The sequence below is a fragment of the Phalangium opilio genome, unplaced genomic scaffold (genome assembly GCF_054372755.1).
Source record: "Phalangium opilio isolate 3A_F unplaced genomic scaffold, DU_Popi_V2 ptg000061l_1, whole genome shotgun sequence".
Taxonomy (NCBI): domain Eukaryota; kingdom Metazoa; phylum Arthropoda; class Arachnida; order Opiliones; family Phalangiidae; genus Phalangium; species Phalangium opilio.
Window position 1 is genome coordinate 11,288,572 of NW_028324178.1, and position 17,100 is coordinate 11,305,671.

The 17,100-nt window shown below is 45.7% G+C and overlaps 82 non-coding genes across 82 annotated transcripts; all 82 read left to right on the forward strand.

Annotated features, from left to right (window-relative positions):
- Positions 1–138: 138 nt before the first annotated feature.
- Positions 139–210, forward strand: TRNAP-AGG (transfer RNA proline (anticodon AGG)). The gene has a single exon. It is a non-coding gene; the product is annotated as a tRNA-Pro (tRNA).
- An 88-nt stretch (positions 211–298) lies between these two features.
- On the forward strand, positions 299–370 carry TRNAP-AGG (transfer RNA proline (anticodon AGG)). Its single transcript has one exon. It is a non-coding gene; the product is annotated as a tRNA-Pro (tRNA).
- Positions 371–458: 88 nt separating this feature from the next.
- TRNAP-AGG (transfer RNA proline (anticodon AGG)) lies at positions 459–531 on the forward strand. Its single transcript has one exon. It is a non-coding gene; the product is annotated as a tRNA-Pro (tRNA).
- A 247-nt stretch (positions 532–778) lies between these two features.
- Positions 779–850, forward strand: TRNAP-AGG (transfer RNA proline (anticodon AGG)). Its single transcript has one exon. It is a non-coding gene; the product is annotated as a tRNA-Pro (tRNA).
- Positions 851–938: 88 nt separating this feature from the next.
- On the forward strand, positions 939–1,010 carry TRNAP-UGG (transfer RNA proline (anticodon UGG)). The gene has a single exon. It is a non-coding gene; the product is annotated as a tRNA-Pro (tRNA).
- Positions 1,011–1,258: 248 nt separating this feature from the next.
- Positions 1,259–1,331, forward strand: TRNAP-AGG (transfer RNA proline (anticodon AGG)). The gene has a single exon. It is a non-coding gene; the product is annotated as a tRNA-Pro (tRNA).
- A 247-nt stretch (positions 1,332–1,578) lies between these two features.
- Positions 1,579–1,650, forward strand: TRNAP-AGG (transfer RNA proline (anticodon AGG)). The gene has a single exon. It is a non-coding gene; the product is annotated as a tRNA-Pro (tRNA).
- Positions 1,651–1,738: 88 nt separating this feature from the next.
- Positions 1,739–1,810, forward strand: TRNAP-UGG (transfer RNA proline (anticodon UGG)). Its single transcript has one exon. It is a non-coding gene; the product is annotated as a tRNA-Pro (tRNA).
- A 568-nt stretch (positions 1,811–2,378) lies between these two features.
- TRNAP-AGG (transfer RNA proline (anticodon AGG)) lies at positions 2,379–2,450 on the forward strand. The gene has a single exon. It is a non-coding gene; the product is annotated as a tRNA-Pro (tRNA).
- An 88-nt stretch (positions 2,451–2,538) lies between these two features.
- TRNAP-UGG (transfer RNA proline (anticodon UGG)) lies at positions 2,539–2,610 on the forward strand. Its single transcript has one exon. It is a non-coding gene; the product is annotated as a tRNA-Pro (tRNA).
- Positions 2,611–2,858: 248 nt separating this feature from the next.
- On the forward strand, positions 2,859–2,931 carry TRNAP-AGG (transfer RNA proline (anticodon AGG)). The gene has a single exon. It is a non-coding gene; the product is annotated as a tRNA-Pro (tRNA).
- A 247-nt stretch (positions 2,932–3,178) lies between these two features.
- On the forward strand, positions 3,179–3,250 carry TRNAP-AGG (transfer RNA proline (anticodon AGG)). The gene has a single exon. It is a non-coding gene; the product is annotated as a tRNA-Pro (tRNA).
- Positions 3,251–3,338: 88 nt separating this feature from the next.
- Positions 3,339–3,410, forward strand: TRNAP-UGG (transfer RNA proline (anticodon UGG)). The gene has a single exon. It is a non-coding gene; the product is annotated as a tRNA-Pro (tRNA).
- Positions 3,411–3,658: 248 nt separating this feature from the next.
- On the forward strand, positions 3,659–3,730 carry TRNAP-AGG (transfer RNA proline (anticodon AGG)). Its single transcript has one exon. It is a non-coding gene; the product is annotated as a tRNA-Pro (tRNA).
- Positions 3,731–3,818: 88 nt separating this feature from the next.
- TRNAP-AGG (transfer RNA proline (anticodon AGG)) lies at positions 3,819–3,890 on the forward strand. Its single transcript has one exon. It is a non-coding gene; the product is annotated as a tRNA-Pro (tRNA).
- Positions 3,891–3,978: 88 nt separating this feature from the next.
- TRNAP-AGG (transfer RNA proline (anticodon AGG)) lies at positions 3,979–4,050 on the forward strand. The gene has a single exon. It is a non-coding gene; the product is annotated as a tRNA-Pro (tRNA).
- Positions 4,051–4,138: 88 nt separating this feature from the next.
- On the forward strand, positions 4,139–4,210 carry TRNAP-AGG (transfer RNA proline (anticodon AGG)). The gene has a single exon. It is a non-coding gene; the product is annotated as a tRNA-Pro (tRNA).
- Positions 4,211–4,298: 88 nt separating this feature from the next.
- TRNAP-UGG (transfer RNA proline (anticodon UGG)) lies at positions 4,299–4,370 on the forward strand. The gene has a single exon. It is a non-coding gene; the product is annotated as a tRNA-Pro (tRNA).
- Positions 4,371–4,458: 88 nt separating this feature from the next.
- TRNAP-AGG (transfer RNA proline (anticodon AGG)) lies at positions 4,459–4,531 on the forward strand. Its single transcript has one exon. It is a non-coding gene; the product is annotated as a tRNA-Pro (tRNA).
- Positions 4,532–4,779: 248 nt separating this feature from the next.
- Positions 4,780–4,851, forward strand: TRNAP-AGG (transfer RNA proline (anticodon AGG)). Its single transcript has one exon. It is a non-coding gene; the product is annotated as a tRNA-Pro (tRNA).
- Positions 4,852–5,099: 248 nt separating this feature from the next.
- Positions 5,100–5,171, forward strand: TRNAP-AGG (transfer RNA proline (anticodon AGG)). Its single transcript has one exon. It is a non-coding gene; the product is annotated as a tRNA-Pro (tRNA).
- Positions 5,172–5,259: 88 nt separating this feature from the next.
- Positions 5,260–5,331, forward strand: TRNAP-UGG (transfer RNA proline (anticodon UGG)). The gene has a single exon. It is a non-coding gene; the product is annotated as a tRNA-Pro (tRNA).
- An 88-nt stretch (positions 5,332–5,419) lies between these two features.
- On the forward strand, positions 5,420–5,492 carry TRNAP-AGG (transfer RNA proline (anticodon AGG)). The gene has a single exon. It is a non-coding gene; the product is annotated as a tRNA-Pro (tRNA).
- A 248-nt stretch (positions 5,493–5,740) lies between these two features.
- Positions 5,741–5,812, forward strand: TRNAP-AGG (transfer RNA proline (anticodon AGG)). The gene has a single exon. It is a non-coding gene; the product is annotated as a tRNA-Pro (tRNA).
- An 88-nt stretch (positions 5,813–5,900) lies between these two features.
- On the forward strand, positions 5,901–5,972 carry TRNAP-AGG (transfer RNA proline (anticodon AGG)). The gene has a single exon. It is a non-coding gene; the product is annotated as a tRNA-Pro (tRNA).
- Positions 5,973–6,060: 88 nt separating this feature from the next.
- Positions 6,061–6,132, forward strand: TRNAP-AGG (transfer RNA proline (anticodon AGG)). The gene has a single exon. It is a non-coding gene; the product is annotated as a tRNA-Pro (tRNA).
- An 88-nt stretch (positions 6,133–6,220) lies between these two features.
- Positions 6,221–6,292, forward strand: TRNAP-AGG (transfer RNA proline (anticodon AGG)). Its single transcript has one exon. It is a non-coding gene; the product is annotated as a tRNA-Pro (tRNA).
- An 88-nt stretch (positions 6,293–6,380) lies between these two features.
- TRNAP-UGG (transfer RNA proline (anticodon UGG)) lies at positions 6,381–6,452 on the forward strand. Its single transcript has one exon. It is a non-coding gene; the product is annotated as a tRNA-Pro (tRNA).
- An 88-nt stretch (positions 6,453–6,540) lies between these two features.
- Positions 6,541–6,613, forward strand: TRNAP-AGG (transfer RNA proline (anticodon AGG)). Its single transcript has one exon. It is a non-coding gene; the product is annotated as a tRNA-Pro (tRNA).
- An 87-nt stretch (positions 6,614–6,700) lies between these two features.
- On the forward strand, positions 6,701–6,772 carry TRNAP-UGG (transfer RNA proline (anticodon UGG)). Its single transcript has one exon. It is a non-coding gene; the product is annotated as a tRNA-Pro (tRNA).
- An 88-nt stretch (positions 6,773–6,860) lies between these two features.
- Positions 6,861–6,932, forward strand: TRNAP-AGG (transfer RNA proline (anticodon AGG)). Its single transcript has one exon. It is a non-coding gene; the product is annotated as a tRNA-Pro (tRNA).
- Positions 6,933–7,020: 88 nt separating this feature from the next.
- On the forward strand, positions 7,021–7,092 carry TRNAP-AGG (transfer RNA proline (anticodon AGG)). Its single transcript has one exon. It is a non-coding gene; the product is annotated as a tRNA-Pro (tRNA).
- Positions 7,093–7,180: 88 nt separating this feature from the next.
- Positions 7,181–7,252, forward strand: TRNAP-UGG (transfer RNA proline (anticodon UGG)). Its single transcript has one exon. It is a non-coding gene; the product is annotated as a tRNA-Pro (tRNA).
- Positions 7,253–7,340: 88 nt separating this feature from the next.
- TRNAP-AGG (transfer RNA proline (anticodon AGG)) lies at positions 7,341–7,413 on the forward strand. Its single transcript has one exon. It is a non-coding gene; the product is annotated as a tRNA-Pro (tRNA).
- Positions 7,414–7,500: 87 nt separating this feature from the next.
- TRNAP-UGG (transfer RNA proline (anticodon UGG)) lies at positions 7,501–7,572 on the forward strand. The gene has a single exon. It is a non-coding gene; the product is annotated as a tRNA-Pro (tRNA).
- An 88-nt stretch (positions 7,573–7,660) lies between these two features.
- TRNAP-AGG (transfer RNA proline (anticodon AGG)) lies at positions 7,661–7,732 on the forward strand. Its single transcript has one exon. It is a non-coding gene; the product is annotated as a tRNA-Pro (tRNA).
- Positions 7,733–7,820: 88 nt separating this feature from the next.
- TRNAP-AGG (transfer RNA proline (anticodon AGG)) lies at positions 7,821–7,892 on the forward strand. The gene has a single exon. It is a non-coding gene; the product is annotated as a tRNA-Pro (tRNA).
- An 88-nt stretch (positions 7,893–7,980) lies between these two features.
- On the forward strand, positions 7,981–8,052 carry TRNAP-UGG (transfer RNA proline (anticodon UGG)). The gene has a single exon. It is a non-coding gene; the product is annotated as a tRNA-Pro (tRNA).
- Positions 8,053–8,140: 88 nt separating this feature from the next.
- On the forward strand, positions 8,141–8,213 carry TRNAP-AGG (transfer RNA proline (anticodon AGG)). Its single transcript has one exon. It is a non-coding gene; the product is annotated as a tRNA-Pro (tRNA).
- An 87-nt stretch (positions 8,214–8,300) lies between these two features.
- Positions 8,301–8,372, forward strand: TRNAP-UGG (transfer RNA proline (anticodon UGG)). Its single transcript has one exon. It is a non-coding gene; the product is annotated as a tRNA-Pro (tRNA).
- A 248-nt stretch (positions 8,373–8,620) lies between these two features.
- TRNAP-UGG (transfer RNA proline (anticodon UGG)) lies at positions 8,621–8,693 on the forward strand. Its single transcript has one exon. It is a non-coding gene; the product is annotated as a tRNA-Pro (tRNA).
- A 248-nt stretch (positions 8,694–8,941) lies between these two features.
- TRNAP-AGG (transfer RNA proline (anticodon AGG)) lies at positions 8,942–9,013 on the forward strand. Its single transcript has one exon. It is a non-coding gene; the product is annotated as a tRNA-Pro (tRNA).
- An 88-nt stretch (positions 9,014–9,101) lies between these two features.
- TRNAP-AGG (transfer RNA proline (anticodon AGG)) lies at positions 9,102–9,173 on the forward strand. Its single transcript has one exon. It is a non-coding gene; the product is annotated as a tRNA-Pro (tRNA).
- Positions 9,174–9,261: 88 nt separating this feature from the next.
- On the forward strand, positions 9,262–9,333 carry TRNAP-AGG (transfer RNA proline (anticodon AGG)). The gene has a single exon. It is a non-coding gene; the product is annotated as a tRNA-Pro (tRNA).
- An 88-nt stretch (positions 9,334–9,421) lies between these two features.
- TRNAP-AGG (transfer RNA proline (anticodon AGG)) lies at positions 9,422–9,493 on the forward strand. The gene has a single exon. It is a non-coding gene; the product is annotated as a tRNA-Pro (tRNA).
- Positions 9,494–9,581: 88 nt separating this feature from the next.
- TRNAP-UGG (transfer RNA proline (anticodon UGG)) lies at positions 9,582–9,653 on the forward strand. Its single transcript has one exon. It is a non-coding gene; the product is annotated as a tRNA-Pro (tRNA).
- An 88-nt stretch (positions 9,654–9,741) lies between these two features.
- On the forward strand, positions 9,742–9,814 carry TRNAP-AGG (transfer RNA proline (anticodon AGG)). The gene has a single exon. It is a non-coding gene; the product is annotated as a tRNA-Pro (tRNA).
- An 87-nt stretch (positions 9,815–9,901) lies between these two features.
- TRNAP-UGG (transfer RNA proline (anticodon UGG)) lies at positions 9,902–9,973 on the forward strand. The gene has a single exon. It is a non-coding gene; the product is annotated as a tRNA-Pro (tRNA).
- An 88-nt stretch (positions 9,974–10,061) lies between these two features.
- TRNAP-AGG (transfer RNA proline (anticodon AGG)) lies at positions 10,062–10,133 on the forward strand. The gene has a single exon. It is a non-coding gene; the product is annotated as a tRNA-Pro (tRNA).
- An 88-nt stretch (positions 10,134–10,221) lies between these two features.
- On the forward strand, positions 10,222–10,293 carry TRNAP-AGG (transfer RNA proline (anticodon AGG)). The gene has a single exon. It is a non-coding gene; the product is annotated as a tRNA-Pro (tRNA).
- Positions 10,294–10,381: 88 nt separating this feature from the next.
- Positions 10,382–10,453, forward strand: TRNAP-UGG (transfer RNA proline (anticodon UGG)). Its single transcript has one exon. It is a non-coding gene; the product is annotated as a tRNA-Pro (tRNA).
- An 88-nt stretch (positions 10,454–10,541) lies between these two features.
- Positions 10,542–10,614, forward strand: TRNAP-AGG (transfer RNA proline (anticodon AGG)). The gene has a single exon. It is a non-coding gene; the product is annotated as a tRNA-Pro (tRNA).
- An 87-nt stretch (positions 10,615–10,701) lies between these two features.
- Positions 10,702–10,773, forward strand: TRNAP-UGG (transfer RNA proline (anticodon UGG)). Its single transcript has one exon. It is a non-coding gene; the product is annotated as a tRNA-Pro (tRNA).
- Positions 10,774–10,861: 88 nt separating this feature from the next.
- On the forward strand, positions 10,862–10,933 carry TRNAP-AGG (transfer RNA proline (anticodon AGG)). The gene has a single exon. It is a non-coding gene; the product is annotated as a tRNA-Pro (tRNA).
- Positions 10,934–11,021: 88 nt separating this feature from the next.
- On the forward strand, positions 11,022–11,093 carry TRNAP-AGG (transfer RNA proline (anticodon AGG)). The gene has a single exon. It is a non-coding gene; the product is annotated as a tRNA-Pro (tRNA).
- An 88-nt stretch (positions 11,094–11,181) lies between these two features.
- TRNAP-UGG (transfer RNA proline (anticodon UGG)) lies at positions 11,182–11,253 on the forward strand. The gene has a single exon. It is a non-coding gene; the product is annotated as a tRNA-Pro (tRNA).
- Positions 11,254–11,341: 88 nt separating this feature from the next.
- On the forward strand, positions 11,342–11,414 carry TRNAP-AGG (transfer RNA proline (anticodon AGG)). The gene has a single exon. It is a non-coding gene; the product is annotated as a tRNA-Pro (tRNA).
- Positions 11,415–11,501: 87 nt separating this feature from the next.
- On the forward strand, positions 11,502–11,573 carry TRNAP-UGG (transfer RNA proline (anticodon UGG)). The gene has a single exon. It is a non-coding gene; the product is annotated as a tRNA-Pro (tRNA).
- Positions 11,574–11,661: 88 nt separating this feature from the next.
- Positions 11,662–11,734, forward strand: TRNAP-AGG (transfer RNA proline (anticodon AGG)). The gene has a single exon. It is a non-coding gene; the product is annotated as a tRNA-Pro (tRNA).
- Positions 11,735–11,821: 87 nt separating this feature from the next.
- TRNAP-UGG (transfer RNA proline (anticodon UGG)) lies at positions 11,822–11,893 on the forward strand. The gene has a single exon. It is a non-coding gene; the product is annotated as a tRNA-Pro (tRNA).
- An 88-nt stretch (positions 11,894–11,981) lies between these two features.
- On the forward strand, positions 11,982–12,053 carry TRNAP-AGG (transfer RNA proline (anticodon AGG)). The gene has a single exon. It is a non-coding gene; the product is annotated as a tRNA-Pro (tRNA).
- An 88-nt stretch (positions 12,054–12,141) lies between these two features.
- On the forward strand, positions 12,142–12,213 carry TRNAP-AGG (transfer RNA proline (anticodon AGG)). The gene has a single exon. It is a non-coding gene; the product is annotated as a tRNA-Pro (tRNA).
- An 88-nt stretch (positions 12,214–12,301) lies between these two features.
- Positions 12,302–12,373, forward strand: TRNAP-UGG (transfer RNA proline (anticodon UGG)). The gene has a single exon. It is a non-coding gene; the product is annotated as a tRNA-Pro (tRNA).
- An 88-nt stretch (positions 12,374–12,461) lies between these two features.
- TRNAP-AGG (transfer RNA proline (anticodon AGG)) lies at positions 12,462–12,534 on the forward strand. Its single transcript has one exon. It is a non-coding gene; the product is annotated as a tRNA-Pro (tRNA).
- Positions 12,535–12,621: 87 nt separating this feature from the next.
- On the forward strand, positions 12,622–12,693 carry TRNAP-UGG (transfer RNA proline (anticodon UGG)). The gene has a single exon. It is a non-coding gene; the product is annotated as a tRNA-Pro (tRNA).
- An 88-nt stretch (positions 12,694–12,781) lies between these two features.
- Positions 12,782–12,854, forward strand: TRNAP-AGG (transfer RNA proline (anticodon AGG)). Its single transcript has one exon. It is a non-coding gene; the product is annotated as a tRNA-Pro (tRNA).
- A 408-nt stretch (positions 12,855–13,262) lies between these two features.
- Positions 13,263–13,334, forward strand: TRNAP-UGG (transfer RNA proline (anticodon UGG)). Its single transcript has one exon. It is a non-coding gene; the product is annotated as a tRNA-Pro (tRNA).
- A 248-nt stretch (positions 13,335–13,582) lies between these two features.
- TRNAP-AGG (transfer RNA proline (anticodon AGG)) lies at positions 13,583–13,654 on the forward strand. The gene has a single exon. It is a non-coding gene; the product is annotated as a tRNA-Pro (tRNA).
- An 88-nt stretch (positions 13,655–13,742) lies between these two features.
- Positions 13,743–13,814, forward strand: TRNAP-AGG (transfer RNA proline (anticodon AGG)). Its single transcript has one exon. It is a non-coding gene; the product is annotated as a tRNA-Pro (tRNA).
- An 88-nt stretch (positions 13,815–13,902) lies between these two features.
- TRNAP-AGG (transfer RNA proline (anticodon AGG)) lies at positions 13,903–13,974 on the forward strand. Its single transcript has one exon. It is a non-coding gene; the product is annotated as a tRNA-Pro (tRNA).
- Positions 13,975–14,383: 409 nt separating this feature from the next.
- Positions 14,384–14,455, forward strand: TRNAP-AGG (transfer RNA proline (anticodon AGG)). Its single transcript has one exon. It is a non-coding gene; the product is annotated as a tRNA-Pro (tRNA).
- Positions 14,456–14,544: 89 nt separating this feature from the next.
- On the forward strand, positions 14,545–14,616 carry TRNAP-AGG (transfer RNA proline (anticodon AGG)). Its single transcript has one exon. It is a non-coding gene; the product is annotated as a tRNA-Pro (tRNA).
- Positions 14,617–14,704: 88 nt separating this feature from the next.
- TRNAP-AGG (transfer RNA proline (anticodon AGG)) lies at positions 14,705–14,776 on the forward strand. Its single transcript has one exon. It is a non-coding gene; the product is annotated as a tRNA-Pro (tRNA).
- Positions 14,777–15,025: 249 nt separating this feature from the next.
- On the forward strand, positions 15,026–15,097 carry TRNAP-AGG (transfer RNA proline (anticodon AGG)). Its single transcript has one exon. It is a non-coding gene; the product is annotated as a tRNA-Pro (tRNA).
- Positions 15,098–15,185: 88 nt separating this feature from the next.
- Positions 15,186–15,257, forward strand: TRNAP-AGG (transfer RNA proline (anticodon AGG)). The gene has a single exon. It is a non-coding gene; the product is annotated as a tRNA-Pro (tRNA).
- Positions 15,258–15,345: 88 nt separating this feature from the next.
- On the forward strand, positions 15,346–15,417 carry TRNAP-UGG (transfer RNA proline (anticodon UGG)). Its single transcript has one exon. It is a non-coding gene; the product is annotated as a tRNA-Pro (tRNA).
- A 248-nt stretch (positions 15,418–15,665) lies between these two features.
- On the forward strand, positions 15,666–15,737 carry TRNAP-UGG (transfer RNA proline (anticodon UGG)). The gene has a single exon. It is a non-coding gene; the product is annotated as a tRNA-Pro (tRNA).
- Positions 15,738–15,985: 248 nt separating this feature from the next.
- On the forward strand, positions 15,986–16,057 carry TRNAP-AGG (transfer RNA proline (anticodon AGG)). Its single transcript has one exon. It is a non-coding gene; the product is annotated as a tRNA-Pro (tRNA).
- Positions 16,058–16,306: 249 nt separating this feature from the next.
- On the forward strand, positions 16,307–16,378 carry TRNAP-UGG (transfer RNA proline (anticodon UGG)). Its single transcript has one exon. It is a non-coding gene; the product is annotated as a tRNA-Pro (tRNA).
- A 248-nt stretch (positions 16,379–16,626) lies between these two features.
- On the forward strand, positions 16,627–16,698 carry TRNAP-AGG (transfer RNA proline (anticodon AGG)). The gene has a single exon. It is a non-coding gene; the product is annotated as a tRNA-Pro (tRNA).
- An 88-nt stretch (positions 16,699–16,786) lies between these two features.
- TRNAP-AGG (transfer RNA proline (anticodon AGG)) lies at positions 16,787–16,858 on the forward strand. The gene has a single exon. It is a non-coding gene; the product is annotated as a tRNA-Pro (tRNA).
- Positions 16,859–16,947: 89 nt separating this feature from the next.
- TRNAP-AGG (transfer RNA proline (anticodon AGG)) lies at positions 16,948–17,019 on the forward strand. Its single transcript has one exon. It is a non-coding gene; the product is annotated as a tRNA-Pro (tRNA).
- Positions 17,020–17,100: the final 81 nt, after the last annotated feature.

Here is a 17,100-nt window from a genome sequence, read left to right on the forward strand (position 1 = left end):
ATACTCGCTTAGGGTGCGAGTGGTCCCGGGTTCAAATCCCGGACTAACCCGAGTTTTGCAGAAGTAATTTGGTGACTATTTAAATGCAACTAGTTAAATTGTAGGACTACGAGTTGAGCATGTTTCTGTGTCATACATGGTTCGTTGGTCTAGGGGTATGATACTCGCTTAGGGTGCGAGTGGTCCCGGGTTCAAATCCCGGTTGGACCCGAGTTTTGCAGAAGTAATTTGGTGACTATTTAAATGCAACTAGTTAAATTGTAGGACTACGAGTTGAGCATGTTTCTGTGTCATACATGGTCCGTTGGTCTAGGGGTATGATACTCGCTTAGGGTGCGAGTGGTCCCGGGTTCAAATCCCGGTTGGACCCGAGTTTTGCAGAAGTAAATTGGTGACTATTTAAATGCAACTAGTTAAATTGTAGGACTACGAGTTGAGCATGTTTCAGTGTCATACATGGTCCGCTGGTCTAGGGGTATGATACTCGCTTAGGGTGCGAGTGGTCCCGGGTTCAAATCCCGGACGGACACGAGTTTTGCAGAAGTAATTTGGTGAGTATTTAAATGCAACTAGTTAAATTGTAGGACTACGAGTTGAGCATGTTTCAGTGTCATACATGATCCGTTGGTCTAGGGGTATGATACTCGCTTAGGGTGCGCGTGGTCCCGGGTTAAAATCCCGGACGGACCCGAGTTTTTGCAGAGGTAATTTAGTGGCTATTTAAATGCAACTAACTACAGGGTAGGCCTATGAGTTGAGCATGTTTTATTTCATACATGGTCCGTTGGTCTAGGGGTATGATACTCGCTTAGGGTGCGAGTGGTCCCAGGTTCAAATCCCGGACGGACCCGAGTTTTTGCAGAGGTAATTTAGTGACTATTTAAATGCAACTAACTACAGGGTAGGCCTATGAGCTGAGCATGTTTTATTTCATACATGGTCCGTTGGTCTAGGGGTATGATACTCGCTTTGGGTGCGAGTGGTTCCGGGTTCAAATCCCGGACGGACCCGAGTTTTGCAGAAGTAAATTAGTGACTATTTAAATGCAACTAGTTAAATTGTAGGACTACGACTTGAGCATGTCTCGTTGCCATTCATGATCTGTTGGTCTAGGGGTATGATACTCGCTTAGGGTGCGAGTGGTCCCGGGTTCAAATCCCGGTTGGACCCGAGTTTTGCAGAAGTAAATTGGTGACTATTTAAATGCAACTAGTTAAATTGTAGGACTACGAGTTGAGCACGTTTCAGTGTCATACATGGTCCGCTGGTCTAGGGGTATGATACTCGCTTAGGGTGCGAGTGGTCCCGGGTTCAAATCCCGGACGGACACGAGTTTTGCAGAAGTAATTTGGTGACTATTTAAATGCAACTAGTTAAATTGTAGGACTACGAGTTGAGCATGTTTCAGTGTCATACATGATCCGTTGGTCTAGGGTTATGATACTCGCTTAGGGTGCGAGTGGTCCCGGGTTAAAATCCCGGACGGACCCGAGTTTTTGCAGAGGTAATTTAGTGGCTATTTAAATGCAACTAACTACAGGGTAGGCCTACGAGTTGAGCATGTTTTATTTCATACATGGTCCGTTGGTCTAGGGGTATGATACTCGCTTAGGGTGCGAGTGGTCCCAGGTTCAAATCCCGGACGGACCCGAGTTTTTGCAGAGGTAATTTAGTGACTATTTAAATGCAACTAACTACAGGGTAGGCCTATGAGCTGAGCATGTTTTATTTCATACATGGTCCGTTGGTCTAGGGGTATGATACTCGCTTTGGGTGCGAGTGGTTCCGGGTTCAAATCCCGGACGGACCCGAGTTTTGCAGAAGTTAATTAGTGACTATTTAAATGCAACTAGTTAAATTGTAGGACTACGACTTGAGCATGTCTCGTTGCCATTCATGATCTGTTGGTCTAGGGGTATGATACTCGCTTAGGGTGCGAGTGGTCCCGGGTTCAAATCCCGGTTGGACCCGAGTTTTGCAGAAGTAAATTGGTGACTATTTAAATGCAACTAGTTAAATTGTAGGACTACGAGTTGAGCATGTTTCAGTGTCATACATGGTACGCTGGTCTAGGGGTATGATACTCGCTTAGGGTGCGAGTGGTCCCGGGTTCAAATCCCGGACGGACACGAGTTTTGCAGAAGTAATTTGGTGACTATTTAAATGCAACTAGTTAAATTGTAGGACTACGAGTTGAGCATGTTTCAGTGTCATACATGATCCGTTGGTCTAGGGTTATGATACTCGCTTAGGGTGCGAGTGGTCCCGGGTTAAAATCCCGGACGGACCCGAGTTTTTGCAGAGGTAATTTAGTGGCTATTTAAATGCAACTAACTACAGGGTAGGCCTATGAGTTGAGCATGTTTTATTTCATACATGGTCCGTTGGTCTAGGGGTATGATACTCGCTTAGGGTGCGAGTGGTCCCAGGTTCAAATCCCGGACGGACCCGAGTTTTTGCAGAGGTAATTTAGTGACTATTTAAATGCAACTAACTACAGGGTAGGCCTATGAGCTGAGCATGTTTTATTTCATACATGGTCCGTTGGTCTAGGGGTATGATACTCGCTTTGGGTGCGAGTGGTTCCGGGTTCAAATCCCGGACGGACCCGAGTTTTGCAGAAGTAAATTAGTGACTATTTAAATGCAACTAGTTAAATTGTAGGACTACGACTTGAGCATGTCTCGTTGTCATTCATGATCTGTTGGTCTAGGGGTATGATACTCGCTTAGGGTGCGAGTGGTCCCGGGTTCAAATCCCGGACTAACCCGAGTTTTGCAGAAGTAATTTGGTGACTATTTAAATGCAACTAGTTAAATTGTAGGACTACGAGTTGAGCATGTTTCTGTGTCATACATGGTCCGTTGGTCTAGGGGTATGATACTCGCTTAGGGTGCGAGTGGTCCCGGGTTCAAATCCCGGACGGACACGAGTTTTGCAGAAGTAATTTGGTGACTATTTAAATGCAACTAGTTAAATTGTAGGACTACGAGTTGAGCATGTTTCAGTGTCATACATGATCCGTTGGTCTAGGGTTATGATACTCGCTTAGGGTGCGAGTGGTCCCGGGTTAAAATCCCGGACGGACCCGAGTTTTTGCAGAGGTAATTTAGTGGCTATTTAAATGCAACTAACTACAGGGTAGGCCTATGAGTTGAGCATGTTTTATTTCATACATGGTCCGTTGGTCTAGGGGTATGATACTCGCTTAGGGTGCGAGTGGTCCCAGGTTCAAATCCCGGACGGACCCGAGTTTTTGCAGAGGTAATTTAGTGACTATTTAAATGCAACTAACTACAGGGTAGGCCTATGAGCTGAGCATGTTTTATTTCATACATGGTCCGTTGGTCTAGGGGTATGATACTCGCTTTGGGTGCGAGTGGTTCCGGGTTCAAATCCCGGACGGACCCGAGTTTTGCAGAAGTAAATTAGTGACTATTTAAATGCAACTAGTTAAATTGTAGGACTACGACTTGAGCATGTCTCGTTGTCATTCATGATCTGTTGGTCTAGGGGTATGATACTCGCTTAGGGTGCGAGTGGTCCCGGGTTCAAATCCCGGACTAACCCGAGTTTTGCAGAAGTAATTTGGTGACTATTTAAATGCAACTAGTTAAATTGTAGGACTACGAGTTGAGCATGTTTCTGTGTCATACATGGTCCGTTGGTCTAGGGGTATGATACTCGCTTAGGGTGCGAGTGGTCCCGGGTTCAAATCCCGGTTGGACCCGAGTTTTGCAGAAGTAAATTGGTGACTATTTAAATGCAACTAGTTAAATTGTAGGACTACGAGTTGAGCATGTTTCAGTGTCATACATGGTCCGCTGGTCTAGGGGTATGATACTCGCTTAGGGTGCGAGTGGTCCCGGGTTCAAATCCCGGACGGACCCGAGTTTTGCAGAAGTAAATTGGTGACTATTTAAATGCAACTAGTTAAATTGTAGGACTACGAGTTGAGCATGTTTCAGTGTCATACATGGTCCGTTGGTCTAGGGGTATGATACTCGCTTAGGGTGCGCGTGGTCCCGGGTTAAAATCCCGGACGGACCCGAGTTTTTGCAGAGGTAATTTAGTGGCTATTTAAATGCAACTAACTACAGGGTAGGCCTATGAGTTGAGCATGTTTTATTTCATACATGGTCCGTTGGTCTAGGGGTATGATACTCGCTTAGGGTGCGAGTGGTCCCAGGTTCAAATCCCGGACGGACCCGAGTTTTTGCAGAGGTAATTTAGTGACTATTTAAATGCAACTAACTACAGGGTAGGCCAATGAGCTGAGCATGTTTTATTTCATACATGGTCCGTTGGTCTAGGGGTATGATACTCGCTTTGGGTGCGAGTGGTTCTGGGTTCAAATCCCGGACGGACCCGAGTTTTGCAGAAGTAAATTAGTGACTATTTAAATGCAACTAGTTAAATTGTAGGACTACGACTTGAGCATGTCTCGTTGTCATTCATGATCTGTTGGTCTAGGGGTATGATACTCGCTTAGGGTGCGAGTGGTCCCGGGTTCAAATCCCGGACGGAACCGAGTTTTTGCAGAGGTAAATTAGTGACTATTTAAATGCAACTAGTTAAATTGTAGGACTACGACTTGAGCATGTCTCGTTGTCATTCATGATCTGTTGGTCTAGGGGTATGATACTCGCTTAGGGTGCGAGTGGTCCCGGGTTCAAATCCCGGACTAACCCGTGTTTTGCAGAAGTAATTTGGTGACAATTTAAATGCAACTAGTTAAATTGTAGGACTACGAGTTGAGCATGTTTCTGTGTCATACATGGTCCGTTGGTCTAGGGGTATGATACTCGCTTAGGGTGCGAGTGGTCCCGGGTTCAAATCCCGGTTGGACCCGAGTTTTGCAGAAGTAAATTTGTGACTATTTAAATGCAACTAGTTAAATTGTAGGACTACGAGTTGAGCATGTTTCAGTGTCATACATGGTCCGCTGGTCTAGGGGTATGATACTCGCTTAGGGTGCGCGTGGTCCCGGGTTAAAATCCCGGACGGACCCGAGTTTTTGCAGAGGTAATTTAGTGGCTATTTAAATGCAACTAACTACAGGGTAGGCCTATGAGTTGAGCATGTTTTATTTCATACATGGTCCGTTGGTCTAGGGGTATGATACTCGCTTAGGGTGCGAGTGGTCCCAGGTTCAAATCCCGGACGGACCCGAGTTTTTGCAGAGGTAATTTAGTGACTATTTAAATGCAACTAACTACAGGGTAGGCCAATGAGCTGAGCATGTTTTATTTCATACATGGTCCGTTGGTCTAGGGGTATGATACTCGCTTTGGGTGCGAGTGGTTCTGGGTTCAAATCCCGGACGGACCCGAGTTTTGCAGAAGTAAATTAGTGACTATTTAAATGCAACTAGTTAAATTGTAGGACTACGACTTGAGCATGTCTCGTTGTCATTCATGATCTGTTGGTCTAGGGGTATGATACTCGCTTAGGGTGCGAGTGGTCCCGGGTTCAAATCCCGGACGGAACCGAGTTTTTGCAGAGGTAAATTAGTGACTATTTAAATGCAACTAGTTAAATTGTAGGACTACGACTTGAGCATGTCTCGTTGTCATTCATGATCTGTTGGTCTAGGGGTATGATACTCGCTTAGGGTGCGAGTGGTCCCGGGTTCAAATCCCGGACTAACCCGTGTTTTGCAGAAGTAATTTGGTGACAATTTAAATGCAACTAGTTAAATTGTAGGACTACGAGTTGAGCATGTTTCTGTGTCATACATGGTCCGTTGGTCTAGGGGTATGATACTCGCTTAGGGTGCGAGTGGTCCCGGGTTCAAATCCCGGTTGGACCCGAGTTTTGCAGAAGTAAATTTGTGACTATTTAAATGCAACTAGTTAAATTGTAGGACTACGAGTTGAGCATGTTTCAGTGTCATACATGGTCCGCTGGTCTAGGGGTATGATACTCGCTTAGGGTGCGAGTGGTCCCGGGTTCAAATCCCGGACGGACCCGAGTTTTGCAGAAGTAAATTGGTGACTATTTAAATGCAACTAGTTAAATTGTAGGACTACGAGTTGAGCATGTTTCAGTGTCATACATGGTCCGTTGGTCTAGGGGTATGATACTCGCTTAGGGTGCGCGTGGTCCCGGGTTAAAATCCCGGACGGACCCGAGTTTTTGCAGAGGTAATTTAGTGGCTATTTAAATGCAACTAACTACAGGGTAGGCCTATGAGTTGAGCATGTTTTATTTCATACATGGTCCGTTGGTCTAGGGGTATGATACTCGCTTAGGGTGCGAGTGGTCCCAGGTTCAAATCCCGGACGGACCCGAGTTTTTGCAGAGGTAATTTAGTGACTATTTAAATGCAACTAACTACAGGGTAGGCCTATGAGCTGAGCATGTTTTATTTCATACATGGTCCGTTGGTCTAAGGGTATGATACTCGCTTTGGGTGCGAGTGGTTCCGGGTTCAAATCCCGGACGGACCCGAGTTTTGCAGAAGTAAATTAGTGACTATTTAAATGCAACTAGTTAAATTGTAGGACTACGACTTGAGCATGTCTCGTTGTCATTCATGATCTGTTGGTCTAGGGGTATGATACTCGCTTAGGGTGCGAGTGGTCCCGGGTTCAAATCCCGGACGGAACCGAGTTTTTGCAGAGGTAAATTAGTGACTATTTAAATGCAACTAACTACAGGGTAGGCCTATGAGTTGAGCATGTTTTATTTCATACATGGTCTGTTAGTCTAGGGGTATGATGCTCGCTTTGGGTGCGAGTGGTCCCGGGTTCAAATCCCGGACGGACCCGAGTTTTGCAGAAGTAAATTGGTGACTATTTAAATGCAACTAGTTAAATTGTAGGACTACGAGTTGAGCATGTTTCAGTGTCATACATGGTCCGTTGGTCTAGGGGTATGATACTCGCTTAGGGTGCGCGTGGTCCCGGGTTAAAATCCCGGACGGACCCGAGTTTTTGCAGAGGTAATTTAGTGGCTATTTAAATGCAACTAACTACAGGGTAGGCCTATGAGTTGAGCATGTTTTATTTCATACATGGTCCGTTGGTCTAGGGGTATGATACTCGCTTAGGGTGCGAGTGGTCCCAGGTTCAAATCCCGGACGGACCCGAGTTTTTGCAGAGGTAATTTAGTGACTATTTAAATGCAACTAACTACAGGATAGGCCTATGAGCTGAGCATGTTTTATTTCATACATGGTCCGTTGGTCTAGGGGTATGATACTCGCTTTGGGTGCGAGTGGTTCCGGGTTCAAATCCCGGACGGACCCGAGTTTTGCAGAAGTAAATTGGTGACTATTTAAATGCAACTAGTTAAATTGTAGGACTACGACTTGAGCATGTCTCGTTGTCATTCATGATCTGTTGGTCTAGGGGTATGATACTCGCTTAGGGTGCGAGTGGTCCCGGGTTCAAATCCCGGACGGAACCGAGTTTTTGCAGAGGTAAATTAGTGACTATTTAAATGCAACTAACTACAGGGTAGGCCTATGAGTTGAGCATGTTTTATTTCATACATGGTCTGTTGGTCTAGGGGTATGATGCTCGCTTTGGGTGCGAGTGGTCCCGGGTTCAAATCCCGGACGGACCCGAGTTTTGCAGAAGTAAATTGGTGACTATTTAAATGCAACTAGTTAAATTGTAGGACTACGAGTTGAGCATGTTTCAGTGTCATACATGGTCCGTTGGTCTAGGGGTATGATACTCGCTTAGGGTGCGCGTGGTCCCGGGTTAAAATCCCGGACGGACCCGAGTTTTTGCAGAGGTAATTTAGTGGCTATTTAAATGCAACTAACTACAGGGTAGGCCTATGAGTTGAGCATGTTTTATTTCATACATGGTCCGTTGGTCTAGGGGTATGATACTCGCTTAGGGTGCGAGTGGTCCCAGGTTCAAATCCCGGACGGACCCGAGTTTTTGCAGAGGTAATTTAGTGACTATTTAAATGCAACTAACTACAGGATAGGCCTATGAGCTGAGCATGTTTTATTTCATACATGGTCCGTTGGTCTAGGGGTATGATACTCGCTTTGGGTGCGAGTGGTTCCGGGTTCAAATCCCGGACGGACCCGAGTTTTGCAGAAGTAAATTGGTGACTATTTAAATGCAACTAGTTAAATTGTAGGACTACGACTTGAGCATGTCTCGTTGTCATTCGTGATCTGTTGGTCTAGGGGTATGATACTCGCTTAGGGTGCGAGTGGTCCCGGGTTCAAATCCCGGACGGAACCGAGTTTTTGCAGAGGTAAATTAGTGACTATTTAAATGCAACTAACTACAGGGTAGGCCTATGAGTTGAGCATGTTTTATTTCATACATGGTCTGTTGGTCTAGGGGTATGATGCTCGCTTTGGGTGCGAGTGGTCCCGGGTTCAAATCCCGGACGGACCCGAGTTTTGCAGAAGTAAATTGGTGACTATTTAAATGCAACTAGTTCAATTGTAGGACTGCGACTTGAGCATGTCTCGTTGTCATTCATGATCTGTTGGTCTAGGGGTATGATACTCGCTTAGGGTGCGAGTGGTCCCGGGTTCAAATCCCGGTTGGACCCGAGTTTTGCAGAGGTAAATTAGTGACTATTTAAATGCAACTAACTACAGGGTAGGCCTATGATTAGAGCATGTTTTAGTTTCATACATGGTCTGTTGGTCTAGGGGTATGATGCTCGCTTTGGGTGCGAGTGGTCCCGGGTTCAAATCCCGGACGGAACCGAGTTTTTGCAGAGGTAAATTAGTGACTATTTAAATGCAACTAGTTAAATTGTAGGACTACGACTTGAGCATGTCTCGTTGTCATTCATGATCTGTTGGTCTAGGGGTATGATACTCGCTTAGGGTGCGAGTGGTCCCGGGTTCAAATCCCGGACTAACCCGTGTTTTGCAGAAGTAATTTGGTGACAATTTAAATGCAACTAGTTAAATTGTAGGACTACGAGTTGAGCATGTTTCTGTGTCATACATGGTCCGTTGGTCTAGGGGTATGATACTCGCTTAGGGTGCGAGTGGTCCCGGGTTCAAATCCCGGTTGGACCCGAGTTTTGCAGAAGTAAATTTGTGACTATTTAAATGCAACTAGTTAAATTGTAGGACTACGAGTTGAGCATGTTTCAGTGTCATACATGGTCCGCTGGTCTAGGGGTATGATACTCGCTTAGGGTGCGAGTGGTCCCGGGTTCAAATCCCGGACGGACCCGAGTTTTGCAGAAGTAAATTGGTGACTATTTAAATGCAACTAGTTAAATTGTAGGACTACGAGTTGAGCATGTTTCAGTGTCATACATGGTCCGTTGGTCTAGGGGTATGATACTCGCTTAGGGTGCGCGTGGTCCCGGGTTAAAATCCCGGACGGACCCGAGTTTTTGCAGAGGTAATTTAGTGGCTATTTAAATGCAACTAACTACAGGGTAGGCCTATGAGTTGAGCATGTTTTATTTCATACATGGTCCGTTGGTCTAGGGGTATGATACTCGCTTAGGGTGCGAGTGGTCCCAGGTTCAAATCCCGGACGGACCCGAGTTTTTGCAGAGGTAATTTAGTGACTATTTAAATGCAACTAACTACAGGGTAGGCCTATGAGCTGAGCATGTTTTATTTCATACATGGTCCGTTGGTCTAAGGGTATGATACTCGCTTTGGGTGCGAGTGGTTCCGGGTTCAAATCCCGGACGGACCCGAGTTTTGCAGAAGTAAATTAGTGACTATTTAAATGCAACTAGTTAAATTGTAGGACTACGACTTGAGCATGTCTCGTTGTCATTCATGATCTGTTGGTCTAGGGGTATGATACTCGCTTAGGGTGCGAGTGGTCCCGGGTTCAAATCCCGGACGGAACCGAGTTTTTGCAGAGGTAAATTAGTGACTATTTAAATGCAACTAACTACAGGGTAGGCCTATGAGTTGAGCATGTTTTATTTCATACATGGTCTGTTAGTCTAGGGGTATGATGCTCGCTTTGGGTGCGAGTGGTCCCGGGTTCAAATCCCGGACGGACCCGAGTTTTGCAGAAGTAAATTGGTGACTATTTAAATGCAACTAGTTAAATTGTAGGACTACGAGTTGAGCATGTTTCAGTGTCATACATGGTCCGTTGGTCTAGGGGTATGATACTCGCTTAGGGTGCGCGTGGTCCCGGGTTAAAATCCCGGACGGACCCGAGTTTTTGCAGAGGTAATTTAGTGGCTATTTAAATGCAACTAACTACAGGGTAGGCCTATGAGTTGAGCATGTTTTATTTCATACATGGTCCGTTGGTCTAGGGGTATGATACTCGCTTAGGGTGCGAGTGGTCCCAGGTTCAAATCCCGGACGGACCCGAGTTTTTGCAGAGGTAATTTAGTGACTATTTAAATGCAACTAACTACAGGATAGGCCTATGAGCTGAGCATGTTTTATTTCATACATGGTCCGTTGGTCTAGGGGTATGATACTCGCTTTGGGTGCGAGTGGTTCCGGGTTCAAATCCCGGACGGACCCGAGTTTTGCAGAAGTAAATTGGTGACTATTTAAATGCAACTAGTTAAATTGTAGGACTACGACTTGAGCATGTCTCGTTGTCATTCATGATCTGTTGGTCTAGGGGTATGATACTCGCTTAGGGTGCGAGTGGTCCCGGGTTCAAATCCCGGACGGAACCGAGTTTTTGCAGAGGTAAATTAGTGACTATTTAAATGCAACTAACTACAGGGTAGGCCTATGAGTTGAGCATGTTTTATTTCATACATGGTCTGTTGGTCTAGGGGTATGATGCTCGCTTTGGGTGCGAGTGGTCCCGGGTTCAAATCCCGGACGGACCCGAGTTTTGCAGAAGTAAATTGGTGACTATTTAAATGCAACTAGTTAAATTGTAGGACTACGAGTTGAGCATGTTTCAGTGTCATACATGGTCCGTTGGTCTAGGGGTATGATACTCGCTTAGGGTGCGCGTGGTCCCGGGTTAAAATCCCGGACGGACCCGAGTTTTTGCAGAGGTAATTTAGTGGCTATTTAAATGCAACTAACTACAGGGTAGGCCTATGAGTTGAGCATGTTTTATTTCATACATGGTCCGTTGGTCTAGGGGTATGATACTCGCTTAGGGTGCGAGTGGTCCCAGGTTCAAATCCCGGACGGACCCGAGTTTTTGCAGAGGTAATTTAGTGACTATTTAAATGCAACTAACTACAGGATAGGCCTATGAGCTGAGCATGTTTTATTTCATACATGGTCCGTTGGTCTAGGGGTATGATACTCGCTTTGGGTGCGAGTGGTTCCGGGTTCAAATCCCGGACGGACCCGAGTTTTGCAGAAGTAAATTGGTGACTATTTAAATGCAACTAGTTAAATTGTAGGACTACGACTTGAGCATGTCTCGTTGTCATTCGTGATCTGTTGGTCTAGGGGTATGATACTCGCTTAGGGTGCGAGTGGTCCCGGGTTCAAATCCCGGACGGAACCGAGTTTTTGCAGAGGTAAATTAGTGACTATTTAAATGCAACTAACTACAGGGTAGGCCTATGAGTTGAGCATGTTTTATTTCATACATGGTCTGTTGGTCTAGGGGTATGATGCTCGCTTTGGGTGCGAGTGGTCCCGGGTTCAAATCCCGGACGGACCCGAGTTTTGCAGAAGTAAATTGGTGACTATTTAAATGCAACTAGTTCAATTGTAGGACTGCGACTTGAGCATGTCTCGTTGTCATTCATGATCTGTTGGTCTAGGGGTATGATACTCGCTTAGGGTGCGAGTGGTCCCGGGTTCAAATCCCGGACGGAACCGAGTTTTTGCAGAGGTAAATTAGTGACTATTTAAATGCAACTAACTACAGGGTAGGCCTATGAGTTGAGCATGTTTTATTTCATACATGGTCTGTTGGTCTAGGGGTATGATGCTCGCTTTGGGTGCGAGTGGTCCCGGGTTCAAATCCCGGACGGACCCGAGTTTTGCAGAAGTAAATTGGTGACTATTTAAATGCAACTAGTTAAATTGTAGGACTACGAGTTGAGCATGTTTCAGTGTCATACATGGTCCGTTGGTCTAGGGGTATGATACTCGCTTAGGGTGCGCGTGGTCCCGGGTTAAAATCCCGGACGGACCCGAGTTTTTGCAGAGGTAATTTAGTGGCTATTTAAATGCAACTAACTACAGGGTAGGCCTATGAGTTGAGCATGTTTTATTTCATACATGGTCCGTTGGTCTAGGGGTATGATACTCGCTTAGGGTGCGAGTGGTCCCAGGTTCAAATCCCGGACGGACCCGAGTTTTTGCAGAGGTAATTTAGTGACTATTTAAATGCAACTAACTACAGGATAGGCCTATGAGCTGAGCATGTTTTATTTCATACATGGTCCGTTGGTCTAGGGGTATGATACTCGCTTTGGGTGCGAGTGGTTCCGGGTTCAAATCCCGGACGGACCCGAGTTTTGCAGAAGTAAATTGGTGACTATTTAAATGCAACTAGTTAAATTGTAGGACTACGACTTGAGCATGTCTCGTTGTCATTCATGATCTGTTGGTCTAGGGGTATGATACTCGCTTAGGGTGCGAGTGGTCCCGGGTTCAAATCCCGGACGGAACCGAGTTTTTGCAGAGGTAAATTAGTGACTATTTAAATGCAACTAACTACAGGGTAGGCCTATGAGTTGAGCATGTTTTATTTCATACATGGTCTGTTGGTCTAGGGGTATGATGCTCGCTTTGGGTGCGAGTGGTCCCGGGTTCAAATCCCGGACGGACCCGAGTTTTGCAGAAGTAAATTGGTGACTATTTAAATGCAACTAGTTAAATTGTAGGACTACGAGTTGAGCATGTTTCAGTGTCATACATGGTCCGTTGGTCTAGGGGTATGATACTTGCTTAGGGTGCGAGTGGTCCCGGGTTCAAATCCCGGACGGACGCGAGTTTTGCAGAAGTAATTTGGTGACTATTTAAATGCAACTAGTTAAATTGTAGGACTACGAGTTGAGCATGTTTCAGTGTCATACATGATCCGTTGGTCTAGGGGTATGATACTCGCTTAGGGTGCGAGTGGTCCCGGGTTAAAATCCCGGACGGACCCGAGTTTTTGCAGAGGTAATTTAGTGGCTATTTAAATGCAACTAACTACAGGGTAGGCCTATGAGTTGAGCATGTTTTATTTCATACATGGTCCGTTGGTCTAGGGGTGTGAGACTCGCTTAGGGTGCGAGTGGTCCCAGGTTCAAATCCCGGACGGACCCGAGTTTTTTGCAGAGGTAATTTAGTGACTATTTAAATGCAACTAACTACAGGGTAGGCCTATGAGTTGAGCATGTTTTATTTCATACATGGTCCGTTGGTCTAGGGGTATGATACTCGCTTTGGGTGCGAGTGGTCCCGGGTTCAAATCCCGGACGGACCCGAGTTTTGCAGAAGTAAATTGGTGACTATTTAAATGCAACTAGTTAAATTGTAGGACTACGACTTGAGCATGTCTCGCAGTCATTCATGATCTGTTGGTTTAGGGGTATGATACTCGCTTAGGGTGCGAGTTGTCCCGGGTTCAAATCCCGGACGGGCCCGAGTTTTGCAGAAGTAATTTAGTGACTATTTAAATGCAACTAACTACAGGGTAGGCCTATGAGTTGAGCATGTTTTAGTCTCATTCATGGTCCGTTGGTCTAGGGGTATGATACTCGCTTAGGGTGCGAGTGGTCCCGGGTTCAAATCCCGGACGGACCCGAGTTTTGCAGAAGTAATTTGGTGACTATTTAAATGCAACTAGTTAAATTGTAGGACTACGAGTTGAGCATGTTTCAGTGTCATACATGGTCCGTTGGTCTAGGGGTATGATTCTCGCTTAGGGTGCGAGTGGTTCTGGGTTCAAATCCCGGACGGACCCGAGTTTTTGCAGAGGTAATTTAGTGACTATATAAATGCAACTAACTACAGGGTAGGCCTATGAGTTGAGCATGTTTTATTTCATAAGTGGTCCGTTGGTCTAGGGGTATGATACTCGCTTAGGGTGCGAGTGGTCCCGGGTTCAAATCCCGGACGGACCCGAGTTTTTGCAGAGGTAATTTAGTGACTATTTAATTGCAACTAACTACAGGGTAGGCCTATGATTAAAGCATGTTTTAGTTTCATACATGGTCCGTTGGTCTAGGGGTATGATACTAGCTTAGGATGCGAGTGGTCCCGTGTTCAAATCCCGGACGGACCCGAGTTTTGCAGAAGTAATTTGGTGACTATTTAAATGCAACTAGTTAAATTGTAGGACTACGAGTTGAGCATGTTTCAGTGTCATACATGGTCCGTTGGTCTAGGGGTATTGTACTCGCTTAGGGTGCGAGTGGTTCTGGGTTCAGATCCCGGACGGACCCGAGTTTTGCAGAAGTAATTTGGTGACTATTTAAATGCAACTAGTTAAATTGTAGGACTACGAGTTGAGCATGTTTCAGTGTCATACATGGTCCGTTGGTCTAGGGGTATGATTCTCGCTTAGGGTGCGAGTGGTCCCGGGTTAAAATCCCGGACGGACCCGAGTTTTTGCAGAGGTAATTTAGTGACTATTTAAATGCAACTAACTACAGGGTAGGCCTAAGAGTTGAGCATGTTTTAGTTTCATACATGGTCCGTTGGTCTAGGGGTATGATACTCGCTTAGGGTGCGAGTGGTCCCGGGTTCAGATCCCGGACGGACCCGAGTTTTGCAGAAGTAATTTGGTGACTATTTAAATGCAACTAGTTAAATTGTAGGACTACGAGTTGAGCATGTTTCAGTGTCATACATGGTCCGTTGGTCTAGGGGTATGATACTCGCTTAGGGTGCGAGTGGTCCCGGGTTCAAATCCCGGACGGACCCGAGTTTTGCAGAAGTAAATTGGTGACTATTTAAATGCAACTAGTTAAATTGTAGGACTACGACTTGAGCATGTCTCGCTGTCATTCATGATCTGTTGGTTTAGGGGTATGACACACGATTAGGGTGCGAGTTGTCCCGGGTTCAAATCCCGGACGGACCCGAGTTTTTGCAGAGGTAATTTAGTGACTATTTAAATGCAACTAACTACAGGGTAGGCCTATGAGTAGAGCATGTTTTAGTTTCATACATGGTCCGTTGGTCTAGGGGTATGATACTCGCTTAGGGTGCGAGTGGTCCCGGGTTCAGATCCCGGACGGACCCGAGTTTTGCAGAAGTAATTTGGTGACTATTTAAATGCAACTAGTTAAATTGTAGGACTACGAGTTCAGCATGTTTCAGTGTCATACATGGTCCGTTGGTCTAGGGGTATGATACTCGCTTAGGGTGCGAGTGGTCCCGGGTTAAAATCCCGGACGGACCCGAGTTTTTGCAGAGGTAATTTAGTGACTATTTAAATGCAACTAACTACAGGGTAGGCCTAAGAGTTGAGCATGTTTTATTTCACACATGGTCCGTTGGTCTAGGGGTATGATACTCGCTTTGGGTGCGAGTGGTCCCGGGTTCAAATCCCGGACGGACCCGAGTTTTGCAGAAGTAATTTGGTGACTATTTAAATGCAACTAGTTAAATTGTAGGACTACGAGTTGAGCATGTTTCAGTGTCATACATGGTCCGTTGGTCTAGGGGTATGTTACTCGCTTAGGGTGCGAGTGGTCCCGGGTTAAAATCCCGGACGGACCCGAGTTTTTGCAGAGGTAATTTAGTGACTATTTAAATGCAACAAACTACAGGGTAGGCCTATGAGTTGAGCATGTTTTATTTCATAAGTGGTCCGTTGGTCTAGGGGTATGATACTCGCTTTGGGTGCGAGTGGTTCCGGGTTCAAATCCCGGACGGACCCGAGTTTTGCAGAAGTAATTTGGTGACTATTTAAATGCAACTAGTTAAATTGTAGGACTACGAGTTGAGCATGTTTCAGTGTCATACATGGTCCGTTGGTCTAGGGGTATGATACTCGCTTAGGGTGCGAGTGGTCGCGGGTTAAAATCCCGGACGGACCCGAGTTTTGCAGAAGTAATATGGTGACTATTTAAATGCAACTAGTTAAATTGTAGGACTACGAGTTGAGCATGTTTCAGTGTCGTACATGGTCCGTTGGTCTAGGGGTATGATACTCGCTTAGGGTGCGAGTGGTCCCGGGTTCAAATCCCGGACGGACCCGAGATTTGCAGAAGTAATATGGTGACTATTTAAATGCAACTAGTTAAATTGTAGGACTACGAGTTGAGCATGTTTCAGGGTCATACATGGTTCGTTGGTCTAGGGGTATGATACTCGCTAAGGGTGCGAGTGGTTCCGGGGTTAAAATCCCGGACGGACCCGAGTTTTTGCAGAGGTAATTTAGTGACTATTTAAATGCAACTAACTACAGGGTAGGCCTATGAGTTGAGTATGTTTTGTTTCACACATGGTCCGTTGGTCTAGGGGTATGATACTCGCTTTGGGTGCGAGTGGTCCCGGGTTCAAATCCCGGACGGACCCGAGTTTTGCAGAAGTAAATTGGTGACTATTTAAATGCAACTAGTTAAATTGTAGGACTACGACTTGAGCATGTCTCGCAGTCATCCATGATCTGTTGGTTTAGGGGTATGATACTCGCTTAGGGTGCGAGTGGTCCCGGGTTCAAATCTCGGACGGGCCCGAGATTTGCAGAAGTAATATGGTGACTATTTAAATGCAACTAGTTAAATTGTAGGACTACGATCTGAGCATGTTTCAGGGTCATACATGGTCCGTTGGTCTAGGGGTATGATACTCGCTTAGGGTGCGAGTGGTCCCGGGTTAAAATCCCGGACGGACCCGAGTTTTTGCAGAGGTAATTTAGTGACTATATAAATGCAACTAACTACAGGGTAGGCCTATGAGTTGAGCATGTTTTATTTCATAAGTGGTCCGTTGGTCTAGGGGTATGATACTCGCTTAGGGTGCGAGTGGTCTCGGGTTCAAATCCCGGACGGACCCGAGTTTTTGCAGAGGTAATTTAGGGACTATTTAAATGCAACTAACTACAGGGTAGGCCTATGATTAGAGCATGTTTTAGTTTTATACATGGTCCGTTGGTCTAGGGGTATGATACTCGCTTAGGGTGCGAGTGGTCCCGGGTTAAAATCCCGGACGGACCCGAGTTTTTGCAGAGGTAATTTAGTGACTATATAAATGCAACTAACTACAGGGTAGGCCTATGAGTTGAGCATGTTTTATTT